We start from the raw sequence: 17,559 nt of genomic DNA on the forward strand, positions 1-17,559 counted from the left end.
GATGAAGGTGTTGGAGATCGAATGCGCTTGGATCCCACAGAGAGGGAGCAGGTAGGTGACACTGGACTTGTTACGCTTTAAGTTTTGGAACTTGGCAACTTACACTTTGATATTTGATGAATGCGCTCCAAGTGATGTAACAAGGAGGAGGTTCCTAGGTGGTTTAGGCCCTCCCTCTACTCACTCTTGCTTGGCAATGGTTACATATGGCTTGACAACTGTTGTCCGGATTGGGGTGGAAATAATTCCACACGTGAGAAGTGGATTTTTTGTCTTTTGCCCCGGCATGACAACAATGGGCTTTGGCTTTTTCAATCCATGGGCAACAGCTGTTGCCTTACTTACACAAAGGACATCCTCGACATCAACATCCCCATCACCAACATCTTCATCTTCAACATCCTCATCATCCTTAGCACCTTCAACTACCTAATTATCCTCCTCCTCCATGTGCAATTGCACAGAAGCATCCTCACTGACTACGTCTGCAAGATGTTGACTGCCCTTCCCCACATTTACAGAGGGCACACAAATGTTGGAACTTGGAGGATCCTCCAGTGAACTAGTATTTAGGTCTGGCTCACACATGGCAACCGCGGACACACTTGCATTCTCCTCAGGGATTTGTGATTTTGATTTTTCTGGAGCTGTCTTACTCTTCTACTCTGGTACCACCACCACCACCACTACAACTACTACAAGCAGAAGGGCTATCAGAACCAGCAGTCAACATAAATAGAGGCCAAGGCCTTATCCTTACCTTGCCACTTTGTGTAGTGAATGGCATATTGCCATTTTTTGTTTATCTAAAGGCAACTTGCCTTTCAATTTTTTTCTTCTTTACTACAGTAAAAGTAGCTTTACCATATCCATGGCATGACTTAAGCCCTGGGGCATGGGCCTTCATAGAGGACAAGGAAGTTGACAGACTTGCATTATCATGATGACTGCTGGTGGCAGCTACAACATGTGGTTCTTGGCCTAGCTCTCCTGTCAGGTGACAGCCCTCCATATTTTCTGCAGTCTTGAAGCAGTGTCACAAGCACCAATAGTGTAGCCAAGGTGCGGTTACAAAATTCACACACGTGCAGTCGTGCGCACACAGAAAAATATTAAACAAAAAATGACACTATTTGTTTTATCTTTTTTTCGTGTCCAGAACTTGGGCCCAGAGCACAGATTGATGATGACTGGAGTCGGGCAGCACTAGGTAGCTTTGCTGTATCTTGTGCAGCTAAGCCTAACATGCACGCACACACAGAAAAATATTAGACAAAAAAGACACTTTTTTTTTTTTCGGTCCAGAACTTGGGCCCAGGTGGATGGAGCAGACAGGACAGCACCAACCCAGATGGATCAGCACCAGCTCAGATGGAAGCAGCAGACAGTACAGCATCAGCCAAGATGGATCAGCAACAGCACCAGCCCAGATGGATCAGCACCAGCCCAGATGGATGTCTCTATGGTTTTGCCTTGGTTTGAGATCCGGGGCCAGCAGGGGAACTAAACACATGTTCAGTTCTCGCCCTGTATCTGAAAATTCGGGTGGGTTCGGATCTCTGAGATCCGATCAAGCTCATCTCTAATATATATATATATATGGTAGAATGAGCCTGGCACTCAGGACGATAAACATAAAGAAGCGGGTGCCATCCTAAAAAAATTTATACATATAATCCTACTGGCAAGGATGTACTCCTAGCGCAATGACAAAGGAAGGCGGCACTCCAACGAGTAGATCAAACCAATGTGTATTAGTAATGCGTCAACATAGTAATATCCATTTGTCAACGTTTCAAGGCAATAAGCCTTTTCATCAGGACGTGTACATTACTAATACACATTGATTTGATCTACTCGTTGGAGTGCCGCCTTCCTTTGTCATTGCGCTAGGAGTACATCCTTGCCAGTAGGATTATATGTATGTATGTATATAAATATATATATATATATATATATATATACTAGAGATCAGGGGCGGATTTGGAAATGAAAATGGCCCTGGAAAATTTTCAGAAAGTGTCCCACGTTGGCAAATGGAAAGAGAAACGTATTCATTCCTGCGCGCCTGAAAAAAGGGGCATGTCCATATTATAAGGGGCGTGTCACATGAAATACCATGGCCATGAGCCACTCCTGTCACACTTGGGGCATGCCCAGCGCTCCAGGAGCTGCTGGGCATGCCCTCATTCTCTTTCTCTCCAGTGAATAGACACCCTGCGCATGTGCAGAGTATCTATTCAGTGGGTGAGAGGGGACTTCCCAACCTCCCCCCCACTGCAAGTGGAGCTCTGTCTCACAAGACAAGGATGGTCTCATCTTGCGATGTGAAGAGATCCTCCGCGGGACACTCTGCATGCTATGACAGATTTCAGTACACTGCCTGTTGTGCAAGTGTGTCACTACTTGCAGGGACAGGCCTAGACCAAGTAGAGTTGGGGGGTGAAATGTCTGAAAAAAAAAAAAAATCTATGCTCTTTTTTGTGTGTACTAAATAAAATTACACCTTACCTATATTGTGGTTTCTCTGCAACAGGGGAACCTCTGAAGAAATTGATCCTTCCTGGAAAGGCAGTGTCGGTATTCACTATTCATGCAGGAGATCACATGGTCCGGAAGCCTCCTGATTGCCTAGGAATAAAGCCAACGTCATCATCATGCAATAGTGGTTCGAACAGATAATAGATATTAACAGAAGTTTTGGGGCAGGGCAAAAAATTAGTTTCTCTGATCTAACAATTTTATATTAGTAAAATATATTTGCTAATTGGGTACCATTTGTATATATGATTTCTAGAATTGGTTCTTTATTGAAAATTATTGTCCTCCAGCCTTTTTTTCTATTTTCTATGAGTGGATCGGCGGCACTCCAGTATAAAAGACACCACAGCGCAGGTAAGTATCAACATTTCAATGCTTTAATTCATCATTTTCAAGATTACAAAAGACATTAACACAAACATCTACTTACATAGACCCAACACCGCACCACGTGTACAGCCATGGCATGGGGTCTATGTAAGTAGATGTTTGTGTCAGGGACAGTACCCACAATTGAGATGATTCCAAGTCCTGACATCGCTGGAGTCCACTTGAGCATGTGCAGCCAACTAGCAGTTTTTCTCAGCCAAGAGCTCAACTCTCTAATGCTTAAATAGAAGTACTGACTCCTATTTAAGCACTAGGGGGTTGAGATCTTGGCTGAGATTGCTTTTGCTTCTGTGCACACCTGATTACTGATTGAAGTTTATTAGGTTCCTCACTGACTTATTACCTGATCATCCCCTTGCCTTCTGCTATTACTGAATATCTTGTGTACTGAAAAGGCTCTGTTTAAGTGGACTTTGATTGTACTTAAGCCCTAAATTTTTTATTGTATACCTAGTTTCTGCTTGCTCCTTTCTAACTTATACCGTGGACTACAGTACCTGTTTTTCTGATTTTTGGACTCAAGTATTTGACTATGTTTTTGAATCATCCTTGTCTGCCATTATTTACCTTGCTGTTTCTCTACCACTGTATTTGCATAAGTTCCCTAGAGTCACTCTTGGGCTTCTGTCTTTAAAAAACATCCATTGTTCCCATAGACACTCACCAGTACTTAGGATGCCACCAGATTGTAGGGGCTTATACAAACAGTGGGAGTTCGCAAGGTAAACTGGAGTAGTAGTACAAAGGTAATATTAACCATGGAGCAGCCTGCAGCCATGGACACAAGCTAGATAGAATACACACTAATAAACAGGTAGCATGAGTATCAGCAATACTAAGTAAGTAATATTGCAGGGTAATTACCACAGAGCAGTCTGCGCTACGGACAATAACTAATATGATTGCAAATAAACTCAACTCTATAAAATAGTGGAAATCACAAACAACAGATATATTGCAATATGGTATAGCAATAAACTCAGATACACATGCAGCTGGCAGTATGGTGTTGCAGAATAATATATCATTTAGAATGGAAGAGCAATATATTAACCAGTGTTTTGCAGAGTATAATAGCAGCAAGAGCAGGGGCGTAACTATACCTACGGGGGCCCCATAGCAAATAATTTTATAGGCCCCCCTCTCAGCCTACCGCCCCTGCTCTCGGCCCGTGGACCCCCGTTGGCCTGAGGCCCCCCGCACCCTCCTCACTCCCCGACTTACCTGATCCATGGTCACGCAGGGCAAGCGCACCTTCTCTCCCATTAGGCTCCATCTCACTGACTGATGCTGGGAGGAGGTGACCACGCCTTCTCCCAGTATCAGTCAATGGGGAGAGCCGGAGGCGGAGCTGACTGGGAAGATGCGACCATGGAACAGGGGGGCCGTGACCACGGAGCAGGTAAGTGAAGTAGAGGGGAGTGAGGAGAGTGCTGGGGGATGGGGGAGTGCGGAAGGGAGGGCCGCGGACAGAGTGCAGGGGGTTGCTTGCTTGGCCGGCGGGCCCCCTGAGCCACCAGGCCCCATAGCAAGTGCACCCCCTGCACCCTCTATAGTTACGCCACTGAGCAAGAGATATGTGCATATATTTCAGGATGGAATAGCAACAGTACACAACATGAATGGCTTGCAACAGGTACAAGTAATGCAAGGCAAATCCAGGACAGGAACCAGGAATACCAAACAGCAGACACAGGAACATGGACTGGAAAGCATGACTTCCACAAGAAAGTATCTCTGGCAAGGCAGGAATGGTATGGCTGCTTTATAACAGAAGTCAGAGCCAATCCTGAATGAGCAAATGAGACCAGCCGCTGGTAATTACCACTATAAGCAGCTGAGTGATGCATGTTCACAGAGGCTTCCCAGCTGTGAGCAATCAGCCTGGACTACATCTCACTGTGGAAGTCTTTGCCTGTTAACCCTCTCAGCTCTGGCTAGAATCTGCAGCAGATATGAGTTGTCACAACAACTCAAAACATTACGTTAAGATGACCAACAACATTTGCCTTTATTTTAACATTAAAACCACTAGCAGGTGAACTGAATAACATTCCCCAGATCTCAATTCAATTGCACCATGGAGTTGTTCCACCTCACAACTCTCAGAACTTCTTAGAACTGCTAAGGCCTTTGTGCCAGATACCACAGGACATCTTCAGAAGTGTTTTGGCAGCAGTAGGGGGTGACCTACACAATATTAGGCAGGTGGTTTTAATGTTATGGCTGATGGGTGTGTGTGTGTATGTGTGTATATCTTATATATACTTATAAGAAAGTTGTAATGGTTGTCTTTCTGTTAGTTCATTCCAGCATCACACAAAAACTATGGGATGAATTTGGATTACGTTTTCACTATTGTATAGTTTATACCCCTTTTCCATTAGAATTCCAGGTCGCCCCTCCCCGGTAGCAACCTGGCTGAAACCCCTGTCAGAGAGGCGGTCCGACCAGGCACTAATGCCGAGTTGATGATGCCAACTACATTACGCGATGAGCCGGCGCTTGGAGATGATCTCATCTCCAAGCACCGGCTCTTCATAAGCAGAGAACGGGACCTGGGGTGCATAGACCTGGGTTACCCATTCACACTGCTTCATGAGCCAGGTTGAACCCACGTTCAACCTTGCATGTCACCACAGTTGAAATGCTGGGTCACTCGACCCAGTTTATTTCAACCCTGCCCTTTCACACAGCAAAATAAACCGGGTTGCTCTGCGATCACATGCAAACACCTGGGTTATTGCTGGCAGTGGAAAATGGGTATTAGTTACCTAGAAAAACCTGAGGTATGTATTATCTCAAAGGGACATCAGGAAGAGGAGCAATAAAGGATAAACCAGACACTTGTGACTTGGAACGTGCAGTGTGCAGCCTCTTCAAGCCAAAAATGACGATGTATAAAAATAATTTTTTTGGGTGACAAATATAGTTTTAAGGAGTGTTTATGAACTATGGAGACAAAAAAATATTTTTTATCAGAATTTGCACAGGCTCCTCAAGTCCAAAATGACTATATGTATATAAATATATATACAATATATACATATATTGTACACTTAGAATGCAAACAATGCAGACAGTTATATATGTAAGCATATATAGACATATAGATATATTTATCTCAAGATCTATTTCACAGAAAAATCCAACTATATATTAAGCACTAATCAGGCAGCTTATTTTGACTCATAATGTTGCAGTATACATGTTAATCCAGTAGATGGTGCAACAAGACAAATACTACATAGCATAGAGTTGCTGCTCATGATACTTGCAACCTTTCAGTGTTACTGTAGGTTAAGTAGCAATGGATTTGGGATCTACAAGAAAGTGAAGTGGACTTCCAGTGCACAGCATTGTTCTGAAAGTTGGTGCTCTGATCACGCATTTGTGGAACTTGATTCCACCCAAGTTTTGCAACAGAGCCCAACTTAAATTCACTGCTCTACAGAGGAACCTAATTGAGGCACATATCCTAATAGGATCTGGTCCTTGTGAGACTTTGTTTATACCAGGTATACCCTTTACCCCAACAATTTTCCATTTCAATTCAAGTACCTGCAGTTTCCTGTAAGCATCTGCTTTGCTATAACAATCAAAAAGTCATAGGGACAAACGCTCAGGGCTTGCAGGCGTAGATCTCAGGACCAGCTGCTTCTCCCATGGGCAGCTTTACATGGCTTGCTCTCAAATTAGTAGCCCCAAGCATTATTTTTTGTTAATCCCTGAAGGAATAACTGCAAATATTGTTTACAAAGACATTTTGTGATCAATGTCTACAATATAAAATATACATCACAATACTTGATGCCATTACTGTCTTTGTAAAATTAGTTCTGCTGAGCAATAACAGACATCCACGTAAGCAAAGCTGCAGACAAACGCTAGTAAATAATACTATATGGAACATAATGATAAAAATTAAAACATTTTATGCCACCATAGTGGAATGTAATGACCATACTTCTGACCTCTGACTCCTCCCAGCAGTGTCTGTAATGCACAGGAGAGAGTGTGGGGGTAGTGAAAGTGAGACACAGTGGAGGAGAGAGAAGGAGAGGTGGGGGTAAAGTGTTGGGATAGGGAAGAGAGAGAAAAGAGGAGGGAGAGAGAAAAAGGTGGGGAGAAAGTGTTTGGGGTAGAGAGATTGAAGGGAGTGGAGACAAAGAGAAAAAATAAATGAAAGCCAGGCAACACTGGACATTAAAGCTAATAAATATAGGATAAGGAAGGTTCTAATGATGTACTGTATTGTTTAAAATCCTATTAAAATATTCCAAATGTGTAAATTATACATAATTTTTGTAAAAATCAAAACTACTTATCTGATATATTTGTGTTTCATATGAGAATTTCTCAAATTAATCTTCAAAGGGAACTCTGGATGTGATGGACCATATGCCTCCAAACTAATCTGGAATTAGAGCCCAGTACCAAATACACCAAATTATTTTCTTAACCACACACGTGTCAGTTTTCCCATATATTCCTTGGGTCTTTGTATGGTTTATCACCCACAGTGCAACCTTCGTAGTGCGCCCACCATGGCTGCCTCACCTGGTACACTCGTGGATGAGATGAAAAATACATGGACCTGACTATTATGTTGGGACCCTACTCCTAGCATCAGGATGCTGCAACCACCCATTTTGTGTCATCTCTTCTAGGCGTAACCTATTCCACCCAGGGTAATCCTATGTTATGCGCCCAAGACGGCTGCCTCATTTGGTACTTTTGTGGGTGGAATATATAACCCATGGAGGTTATTTCCCAAAATGTCTGCACCAACCCTGCAATATGCTTTTTGCGCTATCTAGGTTTCAGTTGATTTTAATTATCTAAGGTGTGGTTTTCTATTTTTTTTTGCAACACCAAATCCTTGTACAATGTACCATGTTTTCTGATGTCTGTAAAGCGACTTTGAGTCCTATGGGAGAAAAGCGCTATATAAATAAAATTATTATTATATTATTATTATTAGCGTAGAATTCCAAAAGATTTAATGTAACAAATACAAGACACAAACTTGTACAGCAGCAAAACGTTCAATGCACACATCACAAGGTGAATCACTAGACTCCTAGAAGATGAGATCTTAAACCTAATGTTTCACTTAACAGAGTGGGAGCTTCCAAATGATGACTATTACAAGATGGTGGCACCGCACCAGGATAGCAGCTAGATAGAGAGAACAATGCAACACGTTTCATTTTATGCCCTAAAACTATTACATCCTTATCAATATTATTATCACAACAAAAAGCACAAGAAGCAAAGTATTCCTATATCGAGGAACTCTCGGATTAATCGTATCGTCATTGTGACTTATTACATTCCTGGGAGTACCTCCCCTTAATAAACCAATATAATAAAATAAAATAATAATTATAGACAATGAATTATATGAAATGGGAAGGATAATCTAATGAATAGTGGTCTGTGCGGATATTTTTCTATATTTCAATATTATTACCACTCGAGTGTATTTAAGGGTTGTGTGTGCTGTACACACACATATATATATATATATATATATATACAGTTCATATCCGGCACTCACAGAACTCCTGTGTAACATGCCATGGTTCCACGGTGCCCTCAGTAAGGAGAACATGCAGCACGGCAGAATTAGCGGCACTCAGTGGGCTGGTAACTGTTCACCACCACAGTAAGTTATCAATGTTTCAGAGTAATCTTTCGTCAGGATACAAATAATTAAAACAACCTCTTGCCTTAAATACCACTAAACAAGTGAATAATATGCAGCACACTGCGGCTTGCTTCCGGGCTGGGTCCCCCCTGATGACGTCACTGCCTGGTGCCTCAGTCATCATGTGATCCCGATCCCCAAGTGTTGCCAAGGTGCTAATGTAAACAACATCATACGCAGCATAATACAAATAGACTGTGGCATCACAAACCAAACAAAATGGCCATACAAGTAAACAGGGCTCCAAAATGGCCACACACTTCAATTATTTACAATTTGCCTCAAAAAATATACATATCACACTATACATATAAGCGCTCAAATCACCCCATTGGTATATATGACAGATTATATTTCTTAAGGTACACATCCATCATATGCAACAAGAGTAGACATGCATGCTGACTAAAAAATTTAATCTTTTACAATCGTCATAAGCATTTAGGACTAAAGGTGTGTACACACTAGACGATTCGCTCCATGGGTGATATCGTCTAGTGTGTCCCCGGCAGTATATCATGAACAATGTCGTTCAGTGCCAGCCACCCTCCCTCATCCCCGAACATGCAACAACCTGACAATATCGTCAGGTTGGCCTGCATGTTCGGACAATGAATGACAATGACCGACAACCTGCGGGGATGAATTGTTGGTCGTTTGTCGTTATCATTCATCGTTTTAGCGTACACACTGGCCGATATAGTGAACGACTGAATGATAATGATATCGTTATCGTTCTTTCGTTCAAAATATCTGCAAGTGTGTACACACCTTAACTCATGTAGGGCATTCTTTTCTCAGCTTAAGGCAAAATTAAATCATATGACACTAAACATATAGGTATAGATGCTTAAGGAGCTTTGTGGATATACCTGTAAATACTATTTGCTTTTATAAGAAACACTTTAATCATATAACACAAGTATATATAAAGGAGCTAATAGGACTTACTTAATGCAATTCTGGACAATAATTTATCAACCACAAACATATATAAGACTGCATCAAAGAATACAATTGAAAAAAAGATATTCATTTAAACTTGATGGATATACAGTGTTAAGTTTAGCAATCCATCTTGTCTCAAAATCGAGTAAAGCCTGACCTCTATCACCTCCCTTAGGTGACCAAGGTACAATATCAATAATGTTATAGCACAATGTGGAAAGGTTGTTTTGACATATGTTGAAATGATGGGTAACTGGCTGGTGGCTCTCTTTGCCTTTCAAAGCCTGCCTGATAGAGGTCCGGTGCATCGCCATGCGCTCTTTAAAGCTTCATGTAGTCTTTCCAAAGTATAAAAGTTATACATCTTATAAAGTAGATTACAAATTTACTTGCATAGGTAAATACTGATTTGATTTTAAGTTTTACACCTGTATGAAGGTGATGGAGTGTCTCCAGTTTCCATATAACTACAAGTCACACAACCTGTGCACATGTAGTTACCAGGTTTTCTTGTAATAAAGTGGCCTTTAATAGGCTCACGATGTTGTTTTACATCTGTATGGACAACAAAATCTCTTATATTATGGTCACATCGATAGCATGGCATTATTCTGGTCTGATTCAGAGCTGATAAGGATACAACACTGGAAATAATTGGCCAGCAATTATTGGCTATTTGTGATGTACAATTATTTGATGTAGAAAAGGTATTAATCCAGATTGTTTTATCCATTATTTCCTTTTTCACAGGTTTAGGTAGTAATGTTTGAAATGGGGGTGAGCGGGTTCGGATTTCTGAAATCCGAACCCCCTCGAGCCCCTTGATCCGAGGCCGATCCGAGTCAGGCTCGACTTTTCCCGCCTGACTCGGATCTGAAATCGAGGCAAAACGTCATCATCCAGCCTTCCGGGTCTCGCGGGTTTTGGATTCTATATAAGGTACTCGTGTCGGCGCCATTTTATTACTCGGCTGTGGACAGTGAAGAGGTAGGGTGGGAGTTAGGGCTGGCTGGGCTGTATAGTGTAGTGTAGTGCAGTGTAGTGTTGTGCTTTGCTGCGCTGTGCTGCTGTTGTCCATAGGGGCTGTGGGCCTGATTCTGAGCCATTCGCACAACTGCGCATGCGTACAGATTTTAATACGCATGCGCAAACCAGTCAGTGCGGCCGAAAATCGTGTGCTCGCTAAATAGCAAATGCCTGCTATTTTGAGAGACAGAATGAGGCATTTGTGGGTGGTAACAGGGGATGGTGCTTGAAAACGGGGAGTGGAGATCCGAACGCAGGCGTGCTTAAAGGTCAAAACGGGCGTTTTAAGGGTGTGCATAATTAACAAAGCAGCGTCATTGACCACGTCACTTGGTTGTTTTATAGTCAGAACTGCTCGCATGATTGTGGTAGGAAAAACCAACCACAAGAATAGTGAGCAGTTCAGATGCCTTTCGATGTACTCGATTAATCTAATAAATAGCGGACATGACGTATGATGCGAGCGGCCAGGGGGCGTTTTTTTCAAAATTACGTTCGCATGTTTTGTTCGCTCGTTCAGACATAGAGGCGTGAACAGACCGCAAAGAGCGAACGGTTCATTTAAATAGCCAGCCCCTTTTTCTGAACGAGCGATCGCAAATAGCGTCCGGCTCTGAATCAGGCCCTGTGTCCACTCCTCCAAAGTCCATAGGGGCTGGCTGTGTTGTGCTTCTGTTGTCCATAGGGGTTGTGTCCACTCCTCCAAAGTCCATAGGGGCTGGCTGTGTTGTGCTGTGCTGCTGTTGTCCATAGGGACTGTGTCCACTCCTCCAAAGTCCATAGGGGCTGGCTGGACTGTGTTGTGCAGTCAGTTGTCCATAGGGGCTGTGTCCACTAAAAAGTTCTGTGCAGTGTTCCAGTCCAAAAGGGGTGCTGTAGTGTTTGTCCAGGGGGTGCTCTGTCCATCAGGGGTGCTCCCCCCAAGTGCAAAAAAAATAAATATTTTTTCTGTGTTTGTGAATTGTGTGCGCAGTAGCCGCACGTGCATCAACAAAGTAGCGCCAAGCGTGCATCTGTCTGTCATAAGTAAAGGGCTGGCTGGTTCGTCTGTTAAAGGGTGGTGTAACCCCCAAAGTGCACTCCAAACAAAATAAAAAAATATTTTCTGTGTTTGGGAATTGTGTGCACTGTGGCTGCACGTGCATCAACAAAGGAGCAGCGCCAAGCGTGCTCCTGTGTCCCATAAGTCTGTTAAAGGGTGGTGTAACCCCCAAAGTGCACTCCACAAAAAATAAACAATTCTTTTTTTTCTGTGTTTGTGTGCGAAATGTATGTGCAGTAGCCGCACGTGCATCAACACAGCAGCAGCGCCAAGTGTGCGCCTGTGTCATAAGTCAAGGGCCGGTTTGGACATCTGGTCCGGACTGAAGGACATGCCAACAATTTCTGACATGTCTACTGTCACTGCATATGATACTGTCACCACTGACAGAATGGTGGAGGAATTATTTTCTGTGCTTGTGAAATGTGTGCACTGTGGCTGCACGTGCATCAACAAAGGAGCAGCGCCAAGCGTGCACCTGTGTCATAAGTAAAGGGCTGGCTGGCTTACCCATGAAAGGGTGCTGTAACCCCCAAAGTGCACACCCAAAAAAATAAAAAAATCTTTTTTTTTCTGTCTTTGTGAAATGTGTGGGCTGTAGCCGCACCTGCACCCTCAAAGCAGCAGCGACAAGCGTGCGTCTGTCTGTTAAAGGGTGGTGTAACCCCCAAAGTGCACTCCAACAAAAATAAAATAAACTTCTTTTTTTCTGTGTTTGTGTGTGAAATACATTGGTGACAGCATCCAAGTAGGCATGTCAGACAGTCCGTACCTGTACTGGCAGGAAAAAGAGGCAATTTGGAGGCCCCTGTACAAACTGGCTCTATTTTACCTGAGTTGCCCCCCCACCAGTGTGTACTCCGAAAGAGTGTTTAGTGCAGCGAAAGGCGTAGGAGGTTGCTTCCACAAAATGTGGAGAAGATGATGTTCATAAAAATAAATTATCAACTCTTCCAGGGAGACCAGCCTCCAGAACGTACAGAGGGACCTGTGGTTGTGGATTCCAGCGGGGACGAATTAATACTCTGTGAGGATGAGGATGTACACAACACTGAAGAGGGTGAGGAATCGGTGAATGAGGAGGATGAGGATGACATCTTGCCTCCGTAGAGCTAGTTTGTGCAGGGACAGATCAATTGCCAGCTTGTTTTGTGGGGGCCCAAATGAACCAATCATTTCAGCCACAGCCGTGTGGCAGACCGTGGCGCTGAAATGATTGGTTTGTTAAAGTGTGCATGTCCTGTTTATACAACATAAGGGTGGGTGCGAGGGCTTAAGGACAATTCCATCTTGCACCTCTTTTTTTTCTTTGCAATATGTACTGTTTGGGGCCTAGTTTTTCAAACTGCCATCCTGTCTGCCACTGCAGTGTCACTCCTAGATGGGCCACGTGTTTGTGCCGCCCACTCGTGTCGCTTAGCATAGTCATCCAGCTACCTCGGTGCAACCTTTTGGACATAAAAACACTATTGTGAGGTGTGAGGTGTTCCGAATAGACTGGAAATGAGTGGAAATTAAGGTTATTGAGGTTAATAATAGCATAGGAGCAGAAAAACCAACACATTCTGTGATTTTAGCTGTTTTTATACTTTTTTTCAAAAAAATACAGATCCAAAACACAAAATCCAGAACCTGAAACACGGAAGGGTGGTTTTGGCAAAACCAATCCAGATCCAAAACACGAAGAAAGATCCAGATCCAAAACCAAAACACAAAACACGAAAAGTGACCGGTGCACACCCCTAGTTTGAGACCTTGGAATAGCTAAGACTTTAGCTTTTGTTGCTTCTAGCATAGATGGTGTGTATCCTATCCTTTGGCAATGAATTTTAGACTCATAGCATCCCACACTCCAAAAATTTACTGGTACAGTAGGTTAATTGGCTAATAACAAAAAATAAACTTAGGCCCTGATTCAGACCCGCTCGCCGCCGCAGGCAGCTCGCAGGGTCGGTGGGCATTTTTTTTTCCACCAGGCCACTCGCAAAGCTGGAGACCATCTAGATTATCATGACCATTGGGCTTGCGACAAGACCCTGGGGTAGGGTCTAAGCTGCCACAAGCCCGAGTGGACTCCCCGCTTTAATAGAGCAGGAAGTCCACTACTGACATCATTAGTGATGTCAGTAGGTCCTCCCACAAACGCCAGGCATTCCTAAGGGAATGCCCGAGTTTGTGCAGCTACCTTCCCTACCCGCCTACAAAACAGGGCGAGCTGTCACTCACCATCAAAGGGCGCCCCGTCTTGTAGCGAGCTCCAGGGCCGTAGGGAGGGTAGTGCGGCCGGTGCCTCCGCACAGGGCGGAAGCCTCCAGGGTCACCGGCCACACACTTCCAGGCTCCAGAGGTCTGCAGGAAGAGACCTCCTGCAGTGGTGCGCGGTGCACCAAGAACGCCGGTGAAATGCCCCGCCCGCCCTCCACACTCCTGGATGGAAAGGTAAGTGCTCAGGGGGAGGAGGGGGGCGGCAGTGCTGCACAGGGTGCACTGCCATCCAGATACTGCGCTGGCGAGCCCCACAGCGACTGAAGCTCAGTCGCTCGTCGGGGCTTGCGGATGCAGCGCATATGCAGTGCCCAAACATCGAGTCGCTTGCAAGCGCTGTGTGCTTGCGAGTGGCTCTGAATTAGGCCCCTAATGTGTATGTGTGTGAGCATGTGGTAGGGAATATAGATGGTAAGCTCCGCTCGGGGCAGGGACTGATGTGAATGGCCAAATATTCTCTGTAAAGCACTGCGGAATATGTGTGCACTATATAAATAACTGGTAATAAATAATAAATAAATAAATAGCATCCATCTGCACCATGGCATCTGCGGGATCACTACAGATGCGATTAACATTTGTGAGAATGGCAAAACCTTGTCGGTCCTGGTCATGACCCATAAAGGGGGCTTGCTGGAGGTAGGTTTATGGCTGGAATCACCACTTTCACCCTCACTTACAAATGTCCCAGCTGCACTGCATGAGTCAACATCGGGTCTATTCCTAGATTTAAAGGGACATCTTGATCTAGGTGCACCCCTGTTCTGCCGGAATGATGAATTGTAAGCCCGCTTATACACTTTATTTTCAACACGATTTACTAAATTAAATTTTCCTTTTTTAATTTTATTAAATCATTTTTATATTTAGAAACTTGCTCTGCTATTTTAACCAGACAAACATTAGTTGTATCTGTAGTAATCGTCCCTAAGTGTGTAGATTAAAATTTTTCAATGTTGGCTTTAGTCACAGTTAATTCCCTTGATGACTCCTCTAACACAAGGAGCATCAAATCAAAATATGCTTTGTTAAGGATACCCGCCCACTTACTGAATGGCAGAAATCTGCACTTTGTCTTCCTGTAGTGGGAATGTTTTTTTATACGGAATCCCCGCAGGATTTTTTTTGCCTCTAAAGTACTCTGAGAGAGTGACCCAGTGGAGGGAATAGTCCACCTCAAATTTTTTTAAATTTTGTATATATTTTTATAAATTTTGTGTATATATATACTAGGAGAAGTCTTCGAGAGTATCTTGACTGCCCTCATTGCCTTAATTTATTTTTATGATACAGAGGGAGATGTGTATAACCTTGGAGAGAGTTAAAGTGGAAAAATTGCCCATAGTTGCCAGTCTGACATTTTTTAGAATGTACTAGATAAATGATAGCTAGAAGCTGATTGATTTCTATGCACAACTTCTCCACTTTATCTCTCTTTAAGGTTTGATACATCTCCCCTACATTGACTAATACATGTGTTTTTAATGTTTTAGCTTAAAATTACTCAAATGTAATAATTGTTCCATTCTATGAACACTGTATTTATTATATCCATACAGCAATTGCCATCATAGTATTCTATAAGAGAAATAACTTACTATGACAAAGTAAATAACAGACACATTTACTTCTGTCTGGGTTAGAAAAAGAATATTCACACATTTTGCTATTAAATTGTACACTGAGGTTAGCATAATTGTGTCATAGTGTATCAATTGTATTATGTTTGCTCTTTTAATTAGAAAATGATACTAATTTTTCTTTTTACTTTTTTTGATTATGCAATTTTAAACAGATTATTTCTGAATTTTTACAATTATTATAAGTGTACAAAATGTACTCAGATGAATCAACAAACATCCACACAGAAGTTAGTGTAGATTACTGAAAAGATTTTTTTTTTTTAATAGCACTGTTCTTAATATGACATAACAGGAACATTTATGTAGCATGCATTTTTTTCAAATTCACATATTAGATTGATATCCATCAACTTTGTACAGAAATGTTGATATATGGATACAAAATGATGTCTTTTATGGTACAGTTAGTGTTAGATTCTTGAATACCACAAGCTTATTTAAAAGTGTGTTTTGACAGATATGTGTGTTTCACAAGAAAGGACAAATATTGCTGTATGGTTCGTATGTGACCAGACCCATAAGGGTTTACATTGCAAGTACAGTCAATATTAGATAACCCTGTAAATTAATCCAGGTAAATAATTGTAACTTATATTATTGCATACGCCTATAATTGATGTAACAGTGCCTTCTACTGTCTTTTAGTATTCATGTAAATTTTCTAGTTGCACTTTGTACCTTTTAAAATGCTTATTCAGGAGTTATTCAAGAAAGCAATGTATATAAGTTAGTGCATTGCAAATAACAGCAGCCACACTGTTGGGACAATAGACTGCAGTGTGCCCACAAAGAAGATCGACCTGATTCCAGACACTATAGCAAGTGTCAGGGACTCTCTGGAATATCAGACTGAATATTACACTGTTGCTCATACCAAGCTGAGTATATTCATTTAATAATTTTGTCAATAAACTGTATTTATTTGGACTAATGCCTCTTTCTGTGTCTCATCAATACCTGTGTATACAAATAACCGGGTTCCACCAGGAACAGATGTCGAAGTATTCACACACATTACAAAGAGTTTAAATGTCCTTTTGTAGTTTGCATAAACATTTTTATATCCCCAACTGACAGACTGCAGCCAGACTGTACTTAAAAGCATTATTTATTTCAGTTATTTATTTTTCATCAACATTTGTAACTTTAATCTTTGTTTTGTTTCCCCATAGATGAAGGGGGTGCTTATGCTTTCATGGTTATGAATCCCCAAGATATACAGTCAGGTGCATAAATATTGGGACATTGTCCGAATTTTCATATTTTGGCCTCTATTCACCACCACAATGGCTTTGAAATGAAACAAACAAGATGTGCTTTAACTGCAGACTTTCAGATTTAATTTGAGGGTAATTACATCCAAATCAGGTGAACGGTGTAGGAATTACAACGGTTTCTATATGTGCCTCCCACTTTTTAAGGGGCCAAAAGTAATAGGACTATCAACTCAAAAGCTATCTCATGGACAGGTGTGGGCTATTCCCTCGTTATTTCATTATCAATCAAGCAGGTAAAAGGTCTGGAGTTGATTCTAGGTGTGACATTTGCATTTGGAATCAGTTGCTGTCGACTTTCAATATGAGATCCAAAGAGCTGTCACTATCAGTGAAGCAAGCTGGAAAATCAAAACAAACTCATCAGAGAGATAGCAAAAACATTAGGTGTGGCCAAATCAACTGTTTGGAACATTCTTAAAAAGAAAGAACGCACCGGAGAGCTCAGCAACACCAAAGACCCGGAAGACCATGGAAAACAACTGTGGTGGATGACAGAAGAATTATTTCCCTGGTGAAGAAAAACCCCTTCACAACAGTTGGTCAAATTAAGAACACTCTCCAGGAGGTAGGTGTATATGTGTAAAAGTCAACAATCAAGAGAAGACTTCACAAGAGTGAATATAGAGGGTTCACCACAAGATGTAAACCATTGGTGAGCCTCAAAAACAGGAAGACCAGATAAGAGTTTGCCAAACAACATCTAAAAAAGCCATT

Source organism: Taudactylus pleione, unplaced genomic scaffold, assembly GCF_031769625.1.
Source record: "Taudactylus pleione unplaced genomic scaffold, aTauple2 ptg000265l, whole genome shotgun sequence".
In the NCBI taxonomy this organism is placed as follows: domain Eukaryota; kingdom Metazoa; phylum Chordata; class Amphibia; order Anura; family Myobatrachidae; genus Taudactylus; species Taudactylus pleione.